This window comes from Sciurus carolinensis, chromosome X (genome assembly GCF_902686445.1).
Source record: "Sciurus carolinensis chromosome X, mSciCar1.2, whole genome shotgun sequence".
Lineage (NCBI taxonomy): Eukaryota > Metazoa > Chordata > Mammalia > Rodentia > Sciuridae > Sciurus > Sciurus carolinensis.
The window spans coordinates 88,605,225-88,618,881 of record NC_062232.1 but is presented as its reverse complement, the minus strand read 5'-3'; the positions used below and the strand labels follow the sequence as shown (position 1 = coordinate 88,618,881).

The 13,657-nt window shown below is 34.5% G+C and overlaps 1 protein-coding gene and 1 pseudogene across 8 annotated transcripts in view; one reads left to right on the top strand and one right to left on the bottom strand.

Moving 5' to 3' along the window:
* Rbm41 (RNA binding motif protein 41) overlaps positions 1-13,657 on the top strand; it is a 68,258-nt gene that overhangs the window by 15,542 nt on the left and 39,059 nt on the right. The window lies entirely within an intron of this gene.
* LOC124971866 (eukaryotic translation initiation factor 1-like) lies at positions 13,059-13,401 on the bottom strand (annotated as a pseudogene).

Below are 13,657 nucleotides of genomic sequence, written 5' to 3'. Positions count from 1 at the left end.
CTAAGCATTTTTCAAAATTAATGTGTTTTTTACAACAGCCCGTGAGATAGTGGCAGTATTATACCCATTTACTGATTTAAAAAATTGAACTTTCAGAGGAGGACACTTCTCAAGAAGTTTTTAAGTGACCATGCTGAAACCTAAATCCATGACCTTATACAGAAGTTTATGTTTTGACCACAGCACTTGCATATGTGATTTGAAAAGATTTATTGGTTTATTAAGTGTGGTTTTACTATATCTTGAAACAGACTTTTTTTCAAATTATAATGTCCCATTTTCTAACCTCAACTCAGTAGAAAAACAAGATATATTTCTCTAGAAATATACTTCTTCTGAAATAAACTCTAGTATATACTTTCTGATTACATTATTTTTCTTATCCTTCTGGCTTTCTCTTACCCCCATTATACCCTCTCTTAAATGCTATTAAAAGTTCAAGTTCCTTGACCCTTTTTATTTTCTCTCAGTCTGTCAACCCCAACTTGTTTCCTCTTCCTTTCTCATCTTTCTTAGACTCCATCGTCCATTATTTAACCACATTCTTGCCAATGAATCATTCTCCTTCCTTGACTGTATCATACCCACCTAGGAAAACTTCAGCCCTGTATCAGTGCAACTAATTACCTTCTTTATTGTTGCACCATGCCTTCTGAGCTGTACTAGAGAAAAATCATGTAACTTTGCTTTTAGTGCCTCTACAAGTTCCTCATCTTTGATATCTCTGTATCTTGTTTGACAGGCTATCTCCTAGTTCTTTGTTAGCTCTTTCATTCCTTATCAATACTATTTTAGATCTTCATTACTTTCTCCTAGCCTACTATTTCATTATTTTTAAAGCATAGCATTCTGTCCAGTTTCAAAGCAGCAAGAAATTTCATCCACTCCCTGCTCAGTTCTCTGATAACTTCTGCATTCCTATCTCTCCCTTTCTTCCCATTCAACTCAGAGCTAGGGAAGTCCTTGCTGCTTCAAGCTAATTTTTATACCTTATTGCTGAATCTTATCCCTCTTATCACCAAGGAACCTCAGTCATCCCTGCTTCTTTCCCTTCAAGACTTTGACATGATCATTGTATCATTTGCCAATTTCTGTGGAGTGCATACTCCTACCATAAGCTATTTAAACATGATAAAAAATGGAAAATGTCCTTCAACTGTTTAGGTACTTGAGCAAACCATCTATGTAGATTTTCTCCTCTCACTATATAACATAATAAATAGCAGTTTGTTTTAAAAATGAAATGTGCGTGCTGGGGAGATAGCTCAGTTGGTAAAGTGCTTGCCTTATAAGCACAGGGCCCTGGGTTTGATCCCCAGCACCGCAAAAAAAAAAAAAAATGAAATGTAAAAGGTCAACTCATAAGAAAGAGAATTAAATACATATTAATATTTTTATACCCAAATGGGAAAAATTTTCATTTTTTATTTCAATGAAAATTTTTAAACATAGAGAAAAGTCAAAATAATTTTATCACCAATGCCCGTTATATTACCTAGAGTCTACCATCAATATTATTTTCCCTATCACATATCAAATCTGTACCTGTATCTATCTATAAATCAATTTTACTTCATAAATGCAGTTTTTAAAACTTGCTGATGTTGGCAAACATCTGAAATTCCAGCTACTTGGGAGGCTGAGGTAGGAAGATTGCAAATTGGAGGCAAGACTGAGAATTTTGAGACCTTGTCTCAAAATTTTAAAAATTTAAAAAAGGCCTGGTATATAGCCCAGAGGTAGAATTTCCCTGTGTTCAATCCCCAGTATTGCAAAAAAAGTATTCATGTAAATTTATGACTCACAGATAATTCAGTTTGAATATTGTTAGCTAAATATTTATTAGTGTTTTTCTTTTGTTATGAAATTTTCATGCAATTAAATGGACATATCTTAAGTGTCATTTGATGACTTGATCAGCATATAGATCTGTGTATGATATGTTGGTAAATGTTTAACAACTAGCTCTCCAGCAAAAAAAAAAAAGACCCTAATATATATTATTTGACAGTTTCCTTTGGTGTAGATATTCCTGCCACAGTAGATTTCAGGCTGGTAGTTAGTGTCATCCATTGAACATGGAGTTGAAAATAGATGCACACAGCCATCAGACTATCTCTAGCATACTGCTGCATGTATGTGCCCTAACTTCTGTCAACACGTGAAATATTTCCATCTCCCCAGAAAGTTTTCCTATTCTGCTCTCCTAGAAGCAGTTTTGGTATTTTTCCACTGTATTTATTTTTACCTGTTCTAGAACTTCTTATAACTGGAACTATACAGTATGTATTCTTTGTATGAAACTATACTTAAAATACTGTTTTTAGGATTTATTCATATTCTTATATATATTAATAATTTGTCCTCTATTATACAATTTTTGGAAGAGTTTTGTATAATCACTGTATTTGTTTCTCAGGGCTGCTATAATTACCACAAATCTGCTGGCTGAAAATAATAAAAAATAATTCTCTCTGTAAATCTGGGTGCTAGAAGTCTGAAATCAAGGTGTTGACAGGCCTATGGTTTCTCTTCAGGTTCTAGGAGTGTATTCTTCTTTGCCTCTTCTAGCTTTTGGTACTTGCCAGCAATTCTTGGTCTTTGAGATGTAGATGCATCATTCTAATCTCTGCCTTTGTCATCAAATTACATTCTACTTGTGTGTCTGCCTCTGTGCCTTCACATGGCCTTTTATAAAGACACTAGTTATTGAATTTAGAGCCTACCTTTATCCGGGATTACCTCATCTTAATTTAACTACATATGCAAAGAACCTATTTCCAAATAAAGTCACAGTCTAAGGCTCCGGGTGGACATGAATTTTGGAGGTATTCTATTCAACTTAGACCCATCTGCCATCTGTGCTCAGAAAATTCATATCCATCTGGACACATGCAAAATGTATTCAACCTATCACAACATCTCCAAAAGTCTTAACCCATTCCAGCATCAAGTCTAAGTGCTAGATCTCATTTAAATATCAAGTCAAAAGCCCCAAGCCTGATTACCTAAATTGCCTAAATAAAGTATGGGTGAGGCTGTGGATATGGTTCTTTCTACCCAGAAACCAGTGAAACTAAAAATCAAGTTTTCTGCTTCTAATGTTTAATGGTGGGACAAGCATAGGATGGACATTTCGATTCTGAAAGGGCAAGAAGGAAGGAATAAAGGGGTTGTTGAGCAAGTTTGTAATTCAACAGTGCAAATTCCATTAGTTTTCAAGATTCAAGTGTAATACTCTAAGCTCAATGTTCCATCCTCTGAGCCTGCCCTCTTAGCCCACTAGTGTAGCCACTACCCCAGTCTCTCCAGCCCCTGCATCTATAGCTTTGCATTTGGAGTTATCCTTCATTTTGTTCTGTGTCTCTTTTTCACATCAGACTGGCACTAAATTATCTAAAATTATCAAAGTCTTTGTCAATTTCATGAATGTCAACAGATGTACAACATTACGTGAAGGTTCTCTACAGATCCTTCCTGTACAACCCTATGTCTGTTCCTGGCTTCTGCTGAGATGATTGATTGGATCCATAAACCATATCCCTCATCACTTCATGAAAGTGTGTCCAGCCACAACCTTGGTTCCTTTTCCAGAGCATATTGTCTGGGTAGTTTTAGGATTTTTTAGATCATTAAGTGCTGGTTTCTTTTTCTTTTACAGTTCCTTTTTCAATTTACCTCTTTCTCTTATTATTTTAAGCATCAAGGAGAAACCAACCTGTATCTTCCACACTTTCCTTAAAAATATCCTCAGTGAAATATCCAAGTTTATCATTTATAAGTTAGTCTTTTTAACTCAACAGCAGAAATTAATTCAGGTAAGCTTCTGTCACTGTATAATGAAAATTGCCTCTCATCCAGTATCATAACAGGTCATCATATCCTTCTAAGATCTCACCAGAAACATATTCCTAGCAATATTTCATTAATGATTAGAGAGAGAGAGAGAGAGAGAGAGAGAGAGAGAGAGATGCTTTCTCTCCTGTGCTGTTCACTTCCTTCTGGGCTCCTATCGGAATTGCCTTTAAATGTGGGCCTTTACTCTCACAAACCTCAAAATTTTTTTAGCCTTTAGCTCGTACTCAATTCTGAAGCCAATTCCACATTTTTAAGTATTTGTTGCAGCAGCATTCCACTTCCCAGTACCAAATTTTGTATTAGATTCCCAGGGTTGCCATAACAAAGTACCACAAACTGGGTGGCATAAAAAAACGGAAATTTATACTTTCACACTTATGGAAGCAAGAAGTATAAAATTAAGATGTTGGCAAGGTTAGTTCCTTCTGGAGGCTCTGAAGGAGAATCTCTTCCATGCCTCTTTCCTAACTTCTGGTATTTGCTGGCAGTACTTGTCTTGTAGGCGCATCACTCTAAGCACTGCTTCCATTACACATGCCATTTTCCCTCTGTGACTGTGTCTCTGTGTCTTTACATGATTTTCCTAATAAGAATGTCAGTCATTGGACATAGGGCTCACTCTAATCTCCTGTGACTTTATCTGTTGTTTTTGTTTTTTGTTTTTTGTACTAGAGATTGAACCCAGAGATGCTTTACCACTTAGCTAAATTCCCAGCCCTTTTTATTTTTTCTTTTGAGCAAACTCTCACTAAGTTGCTTACGGCCTCCCTAAGTTACCAAGGCTGTGCTCAAACTTGTGAACCTTCTGCCTCAGCCTCCCAAATCACTGGGATTATGGGCGTGCACCCATATGCCCAGCCTGTGACTTTATCTTAATTAATTATATCTTCATAAACTTCATTTCCAATTTAGATCAAATTTTGAGGATCTGGGTAGACATGAATTTTGGGAGAGTACTATTCATCCCAGTACATTAACTTATTGCCACTTCATCACCTCTCATTCACTTTTTTACGAACCTTATTTTTAAAAAATAATGAGTGAGATCATACTAAAGTGTGCTTAAAACATAAATGTTCAGTTAGATCGAGAAATAGAATATTGCTGATACTCTGAAAGACCCTATATGCCCCTCAAAATATCGCAACCCTCTTCCCATCAGATATAACCACTGTCCTGACTTATGATAATAATTTCCCTACTTTTTTCATATTTTTATGGCCTATACATCCAGCACTAGGCAGTGTTTAGTTTTGCCTGTGTTCAAGCATTATATCAATGAATTGTACTGTTCATATTCTATTGGGTCTTCCTTGTGTAATTGTGAGATTCATCCATATTTCTATGTGTAGCTGTAGTTCATTTTCATTGAGATTTGGTATTCCTTTATATGAATGTAGTATAATTTTTCTATTCTACTATAGTTGAACATTTGGGTTGTTCCCATTTTGGGCATGCTATAAGTATCAATCCTGTTACTATGATTGTGTTTATACAGGAATCCTATGACTTGTGCAGAAGTTTCTCAGGGTATATACCTTGGAGTGGAATTGAGGGATAAAAAGTTTGTACATCTTCAACTTCATTAGATATTAATTAATTTCTGAAGGAATTTCCCCAAGTTAAAATCCCACCAACCATGCAGAAAGAAGGTTCAGGTTGCCCCATAACCTTGTCCACACTGGGTATTTTCAGATTCCAGTTTGATCAGCATTTGCTTATATTTCACTGTGTTATCTGTTCCCCTTATTAATATTTGTTCCCTTAATTAGTATTTGTTTGTTACTTCTGTTTTTCATCCTTAATAAAGCATTATTTTCCTCAACGTTTTATTTTGAGAAGTTTAAAATGTGGAGAAATAAGAGAACCTCTGTTCGCCAGCTGTTGACATCTTGCTATGTATGCTTTGCCTCTCTTCCTCCACATTGAGTATGTGTATATGTAATTTTTTATTGTTAAACTATTTGAAATAGGGTCAGATGAAATTAGGTATTATTTCTAAATACTTCATTGAGTATTTTCAAAGAATGATCACATTCTCTTATACAATCAGTATTGTGATCACTCTTAAGAAATGTAACACTATTATTCTAAAATTAACTAATAATATAATTTATAATCAGATATCTCAGTTTTATCCATTTACAATGAAGGATCATCCATTGCATTTTGTTTGCTTTAGAACAGTTTTCCTGTTTTGTGTGAGTTTTGTTTTATTTTTAGGCATTTATATTTTTTAATAATCCAAGCCTTTATTGTTGGTTTCATTGTGGTTTTAATTTCATTTTCTTGAAAACTAATGATGTTGGACACCTTTTCATGCATTTATTGACCATTTGGATAGTCTCCTTTGTGAAATTGCTATTCAATTATTTTTCCCATTTAGCAAATGTGAAAATGCCTATTTACTGCCAGAATATATTTCCATCTGTTTGTACCCTGTCCAGATGTAGTCTTGGTTCAGATTACTTTAAGCATGTATCAAAACTATTTATAGCTCAGCCCCAAAAGCCCTAAAATATGGCAGATCTCAGCAGTTACCACTTACCTAAGTGTTACTATATAGAAAAGAGGAAGCTAGGAACATTTTAGGGTTATTATATCCTGAATAGTCTGTCTCCAGCTTTCTTCTCTAATCTTGGGTATATTTTCTTATAAATTTGTACAAGTTCTTTATTATTATGAGCACTTGCTCTTTGTTGGTTATATTTTTTGAAAATATCTATTTTCATTTTGTTTCTTATCATTTCACTGTCTTTATGATATCTTTTGATGCACAAAAGTTATTCATTTGTATGTAAAAATGTATTATTTTTTTGTTGGTGGAATATTGAGGATTGAACTCAGGGGCACTCAACCACTGAGCCACATTCCCAGCCCAATTTTATATTTTATTTCGAGACAGGGTCTCACTGAGTTGTTTAGTGCCTCACTTTTGCTGAGACTGGCTTTGAACTCATTATCCTCCTGCCACAGCCTCCCGAGCCACTGGGATTACAGGCGTGTGCCGCCATGCCTAGCCATTTTTTCTTTTTATTTAATACTGCTTTTGTGCTGTCATTAATAAATCCTTCTCTACTACAAGTGCAGAAAGATATTTATTCTAAAACTCTTTTTTGTCTTTCACAGTTAAGTCTTTAATCCACCCAGAACTGTATTTATATGTATATGGTATAAAATAGAGGTACAGTTTATTTTTTCCTCTCATATAGAAATCTCTCTGTCCCAACACTTTATATCAAAATGTTCCAGTACTATTATTGTACCTCTTTCATAGATCAGGTGTTCATGTATGAATGAGTGCTTTTCTGAATTCTCTTGTTGCTTTGATATTTTGGACTGTTCTAGAATCAATATTACACAATCTAGCTATATAATATTTTGATATCTGGTGCAGTAGAATGACAATTTCTTTTACCTTTTTCTTCAAAAGTGTTTTGTCTACTTTCAACACTTTGGCTTTCCATGTACATTTTAGAATCAGTTTATCAAATTTTATATATACATATATATTTATATGATTTCGATTGGGATTCTATTGATTCCTTAAATCAACTATAGTGATTTTATATATTTATACTATAAATCTTCAAATCTTCAAAAATGTGAACATGGCATCTTTATTAGCTTAATTTTTTATTTTTTGCATATGGATTTCAAATTGTCCCAGCACTATACCTTATAAAGACTATTATTTTATCCATTGAATTTGCTTGACAAAATGGAAGGGTTTTTTCCTAGACATACAATTTGATTCCTTTGGTCTACATGCCTATCCTTATTCTTTAAGTTCCTTTACTTTTATAGTAAGTTTGGAAATCAGGTAGTGAAAGTGTTCCAAATTTGTTCCTCATTTTAAAAATTACTTTTTGTAGCTGGGTATGGTGATGCATGCCTATAATCCCAGTGACTTGGGAGACTGAGGCAGGAGTACTACAAGTTCAAGCCAACAACTTAATGAGACCCTGTCTCAAAATAAAAAATAAAAAGGACTGGGAATGTAGCTCAGTGGCAGAGTGCTCCTAGTTTCAGTACCCAATACCATGAAATGAAATGAAACAAAACATTTTTTCTATTCTAGATCTTTCCTATTTCCATGCAGATTTTAGATAGAACTTGATAATATTTTTTCTACAAAAAAGCCTGCCATACTTTAATAGGCATTGAATTGAATCTATAAATCAACTTGAAGAAAAATGTCATTTTTAATGAGAATTTATTCTAATCCATGAACATGGAATATCTCTTCCTTTATGTACATGTTCTACAATTTATTTCAGCATTGTTTTATAGCTTTGAATTTAACAATCTTATACTTATTTTCTTAAACTTATTTTTAAGTATTTTATTCATTTTAACACTAGTGAGTAGAATTGTTTTCTTATTTAATTTTTCTGATTTTTGCATGCAATTATACAGAAGTACAGTTGGTTTTATGTATTCATCTTGAGTGTGACTAGTGAATAGTATTGTTTTCTTCTTTCATTTTCTGAATTTTGCATGCAATTATATAGAAACACAGTTTTTGTGTATTGATCTTGAGCCTGTGATTACACTCTTCTATTAGTTGTAATGCTCTTATCATGGCTACCTTGATAATATCTATACTTGTTGCATAGATAATTTTGTTTTCTATGAATAAAGCTTTACTTCTTTCTTTCCAATCTGGCAGCCTTTTCCCCCTCCTTGTACTGTCCAAAACCTTTAATATAATGTTAAATAGAAGCAGTCCAACCTAACATCCTTGTCTTACTCTCAGTCTTAGAGGGAAAGCATTCTGCATTTAACAATGAAGTATAAGTTTAGCTCTAGGTTTTTTGTACATGCTTTTTGGCAGCATATTGCTTTCCTGTGGGTGCTATCACTAATTACCATAAATTTCAGGGCTTAAAGCAATGCTTATTTCTTATAATTCTAGAGATGAAAAGTCCTAATATCAAGATGTTGATAGTGCAACATTCCTTGTACATATTCTAAGTGAGCTTGTTCCAGCTTCTAGAAGTCACTGGCATTCCTTGACTCATGGTCCTTTCTCATATTACTCCAACCTCTACATCTATAGTCACATCTCCTATCTCTAACCTTCCTCATTGCTTCTTGTAAGGAGTCTCACCATTATATTTGCCTCATCTGCTTAATCCAGGATGAATCCTAATCAATAGCCTTACCTTAATAATACCTACAGAATCCCTTTTGCTGTGTAAATTATATTTTCAAAGATTCCAAGGATAAGGATGTGGACATTCTGGGCTACCATTATTTAGTCTACCACAGGCATTTTGAAGTCATTCCCTTCTATAGATAGTTAAGTAAGGTTAATTATATTTTATCATGAATGACTATGGGGTTTTGTTTAAGACTTTTTCTAACCTACTATGGTGATCATGTGATTTAAGGTTTTAATCTGTTAATATATTAATTGATTTTTTAGATTTTATACCAATCTTTCATTCCTTGTATAAACCCAACTTATATATATATAATCCATTTAATATGTTAGATTAGGTTTGGTAATATTTTAAGTATTTTTACATCAATGTTCATGAAGACTATTAGTCTGCAGTTTTATTCTAGTATATTTGTTTAGTTTTAGAATCAGTATAATACTAATAGAATGAATTGGACAGTGTTCCCTCATCCTCTGTTTCTGAAAGTGTTTGTATAGGATTGGTATAATTTCTTCAAATTTTTGATAGACTTCACCAGTGAAGCCACCTGGACCTGCGTGTGTGTTTGTGGCTAGTTTGTTGATTACTGATTCAACTTCTTTTCTTATTATAGGTTTATTCAGCTGTCCTCTTTCCTGAATCTGCTTTGATAATTTGTATCTTTCTATGAATTTGTCCATTTATGTAAGTTTTCTAATTTTTTGGCCTAAAGGTATTCATAATATTTCTACATAACCATTTTTCATTTCTGAAGGGTGAGTAGTGATATGCCCTCTTTAATTATTGATTTTAGTCATTTTTGTCTTTTTGCTTATTTTCATGGTTTTTCTATTTTTAATTTGGCTAAACTTTTCAAAAAACCAGTGTTTGATTTCCTTCATTTTTCTCTATTTTCTACTGTATTTATTTATACCCTAATATTTATTTTTCTTGCTTGCTTGCTTTATATTCAGTTTGATCTGTTTCTAGGAAAGCTGAGATGCTCAGGTTCTGGATTTGAAACCATTTTTCTTTCCTGACATAGGCACTATACAGAAACTATAAATTTCTATTTGAGCATGTTTTTTTTAGCTGCATCCATAAATTTTGATATGTTTCATTTTTGTTCAGTTCAAAATATTTTTTTAATTTATGTTTTTCTATTTATTTTTGGTATTAGATATTGAATCCAGGTGTGTTTTACCACTGAGCCACATCCTCAGCCCATTTTCTTTTTCGTTTTGAGACAGGGTCTCACTAAGTTGCTGAGGTTGGCCTCCAACTTGTGATCCTCCTGCCTCAGCCTCTTTATTACCTGGGATTACAAACATGAGCCACCACCACACCCAGTAGTTTAAAATATTTTAAAATATTTGACTAATGGACTGTTTAGAAGTATGCTGTTAGTTTGTAAACATTTCTGTGTTTCATAGTTCTTAGAATAGTGGATAGCTTAACATAATTATGTTATGGTCAGAGTATAATTTGTATGATTTCAGACTTTTATAATATTTTGGGATACTCCACCTTGGGCCCATACTCCAGTATCATATGTATAGATGCCGTCACTTTGTTCAGGTCTTGACTCAAATAAGACCTGTCCAAACAGATATTAAAATTAAACCACAAGCCAGTCATGGTGTGCACACCTGTAATCCCTGGAACTCAGGAGTCTGAAATATGAGAATTGCAAATTCCAGGTCAGCCTGGGCAACTTAGCAAGACTGTCTCCAAATCAAAAATCAAAAGGGTTGTGCATATAGCTGACTGGTGGAATGCCTCTGGGTTCAATCCTTAGTATTACAAAAAGGAAAAAGAGAACTGCAACCACAATTACTACTGCTTCATAACTCTTATTCTCTTATTCTACTGTTTTTTTATAGCACTTATAATTTTCTAATATAACCATAACTTAGCTCTATGTAAGTAGGGATTTTTTTTCTTTATGGCTTTTATTTTTATTATTTTAAACTGATAACACAGTTATCAGTTAATAGAGTATTATGCAATGTTCAATACATGTATACATTGTATAATATTTAAATCAAATTAAACGTATTTATCTCCACATTTTTATCATTTGAAATGCACAGTTCTTAAGTGTTGTCAATAGTCACTATACTGTGTAATACTATTCCAGAACTTCTTGCACCTAATTGTAACTTAGTACTCTTTGATCAAACTTTTTTCATCAGTGTCACTCCCCCTACAGTCCCTGGCTTCTTGAAATCATTATTCTACCCTCAACTTTAGGAAATCACCTTTTTTATATTCCACATGTGAGTGAGATCATGCAGTACTTGTCTTTCTGTGCCTCATTTCAACAATATAATGATTTCCAGTTCCATCCATGTTGTTGCAGACAATAGACTTTCACTCTTTTTATGGTTGAATAATATCTATTTTATATGTTTATCACATTTCTTTATCCACTCATCAGTTGATGGACACTTAGGTATTTCCATTTCTTAGCTATTATGAATACTGATGCAACAAACATGAGTACAAATGTCTCATTGACATACTGATTTCATTTCCTTTGGACATAATACTCTGTAGTGGCTATACCAATTTATATCCCCATCAAGAGCATGCAAGGGTTTCCTTTTCTCCAGAACCTCAGCAGCACTTGTTATAGTTAGTCTTTTTGAAATTACTATTCTTAGTAGAATGAGGTAATATCTTATTATGGCTTTGATTCGCTTTTCCCTGATGATTAGTGATATTGAACATTATTTCATGTATTTGTTGGTTATTATATTTCTTATTTTCTGTTTGTTTTTTTACTATTGAGTTTGTGTTACTTGTTTAGTCTTGATATAATCCCTTTGTCAGATACATACATTACAAATATTTTATCCCATTCTGTAGATTCTCTTTACTCTGGTGAATGTTGCTTCGTTTTACAAGAAGTTTTTCAATTTTATATAATCTATTTTTGCTTTCATTTCCTGTGCTTCTGGGGTCTTGTTCAAAAAAATCTTTACCCATTCCAATGCCCTGAAGCATTTTCTTCTTTAGTGATTTCATAGGTTCATATCTTACTCTTAAGTCTTTAATCTATTTTGATCTTTGTAACTGGGAAAGATAGGGGTCTATCTTCATTCTTCCATATGTGGACATCCAGTTTTCCCAACACTGTTATTGAAAAGAATGTCCTTTTTCCAATTTTTCTTTGAAAATAAATTGGCTACAGATGTGTGTTTGCTTTAGGTTCTCTATTCTTTTTTTCTTTATTTCTGAAAACAAGTTTTATTTAAATAAGGGTTTAAATACATTACATAACATTAAAACTGGAAGGGAAAAAGAAAACCAAAAACCAGTTTATTACTTCACATGGCACTGGACAGCTGTTGCTAGTGAGTTGCAAGCTCTATAGCTAGCTACGGGACTGATAACATCAGTTTGTTATTTGTTCCCTTGTCAAAAGTTTAACTGATATTAAACTGGCCTCATGTTCTGTTGTTCTGGACACCCCTTAGCTAGAATATATCTACTCAAAAAGACCTTGGTGGCAAGCCAGATGTCATTATCACCTCACTGGAAGGAAGGTGTCCTTTGCGTTTTGCCCATCTGGTCAGGTTAGACACCAGGGGCTCTTTTTTCTTTTTCTTAAAAAAACAAAACAAAAAAACCCACCAAAGACTCCCTCTAGTGGTACAGCTGCCTTACCCCATCTGCCTGATCAGGTCATGGCACTCTTAGGACAGGGGCCTCTGCTGAGGGATAGTTGAGAAGCTTCTGGTCAGACACAGCCATCTGATCTTGGGCCTCTGGGCTTTGCTGAAACATCACGTTATTGCTTTGTTTCAGAGTGGACACTGCCAGGTACCTACTGCTTGACCTCTCTTTAAATGAGGGACTTCAAGACTAGACCGCATGGCTCTTTTCAGTTTATTGCATGAAGGAGTTATACTAGTCCAAGTTAAAAGCAGACCCCAAATGGTTACATTATACAAGCTGTGAGGTTTTTAAAATTGTGACAAGGGACAGAAGGGAAATTCTACTGATTGCAAGGAAATCCTCACTTAAGCTTCAGTGAGCCACAAGCACTTAAAACCCATGAGCCTTCAGCTGATCGTCCTTAGCCAGTTCCAGTCTCTACCAGGAACCGGCACATGTTCTTTCACTGGTCACCCTGTAGCTGGATTACTTCTCCATATTCTGGATGCTCAATTACAGTACCATTGCCGGAAAATTTCTTCTTAAACGCCTTCACTAGTTTCTTTTCATTGTAATCATCAGCGATCCCTTGGACTGTGGTAAGCATCTTCCTGCCGTTTCTCTGTTGAATTCTTATATGGATATACTCCTCAGTGCCAGCAGGAAGCAGGTCATCACCCTTTCTTGCATCAGCAAAGGGGTCAAAAGAGTGGAGGTTCTGGATAGCAGACATACAATATGATTCCTTTTCCTCGGTGGAAATGGCCTGTGGAAGGTGGCTGCGGGAGAAGGCGGGCGGGGGGGAAACGGAGCATCGGGAAGCAAGGGGGCTATGGGGGAGGCTGCTGAGTCCTCAGTGGCTGCTCAGTGACTGGGGCCTGGTTTCTCTATTCTGTTCCATTGATCTATGTATCTGTATTTATGATAGTTAGTACCATGCTGTTTTGATTACTACAGCTTTGTGGTATGTTTTGAATTCAAGTAACATA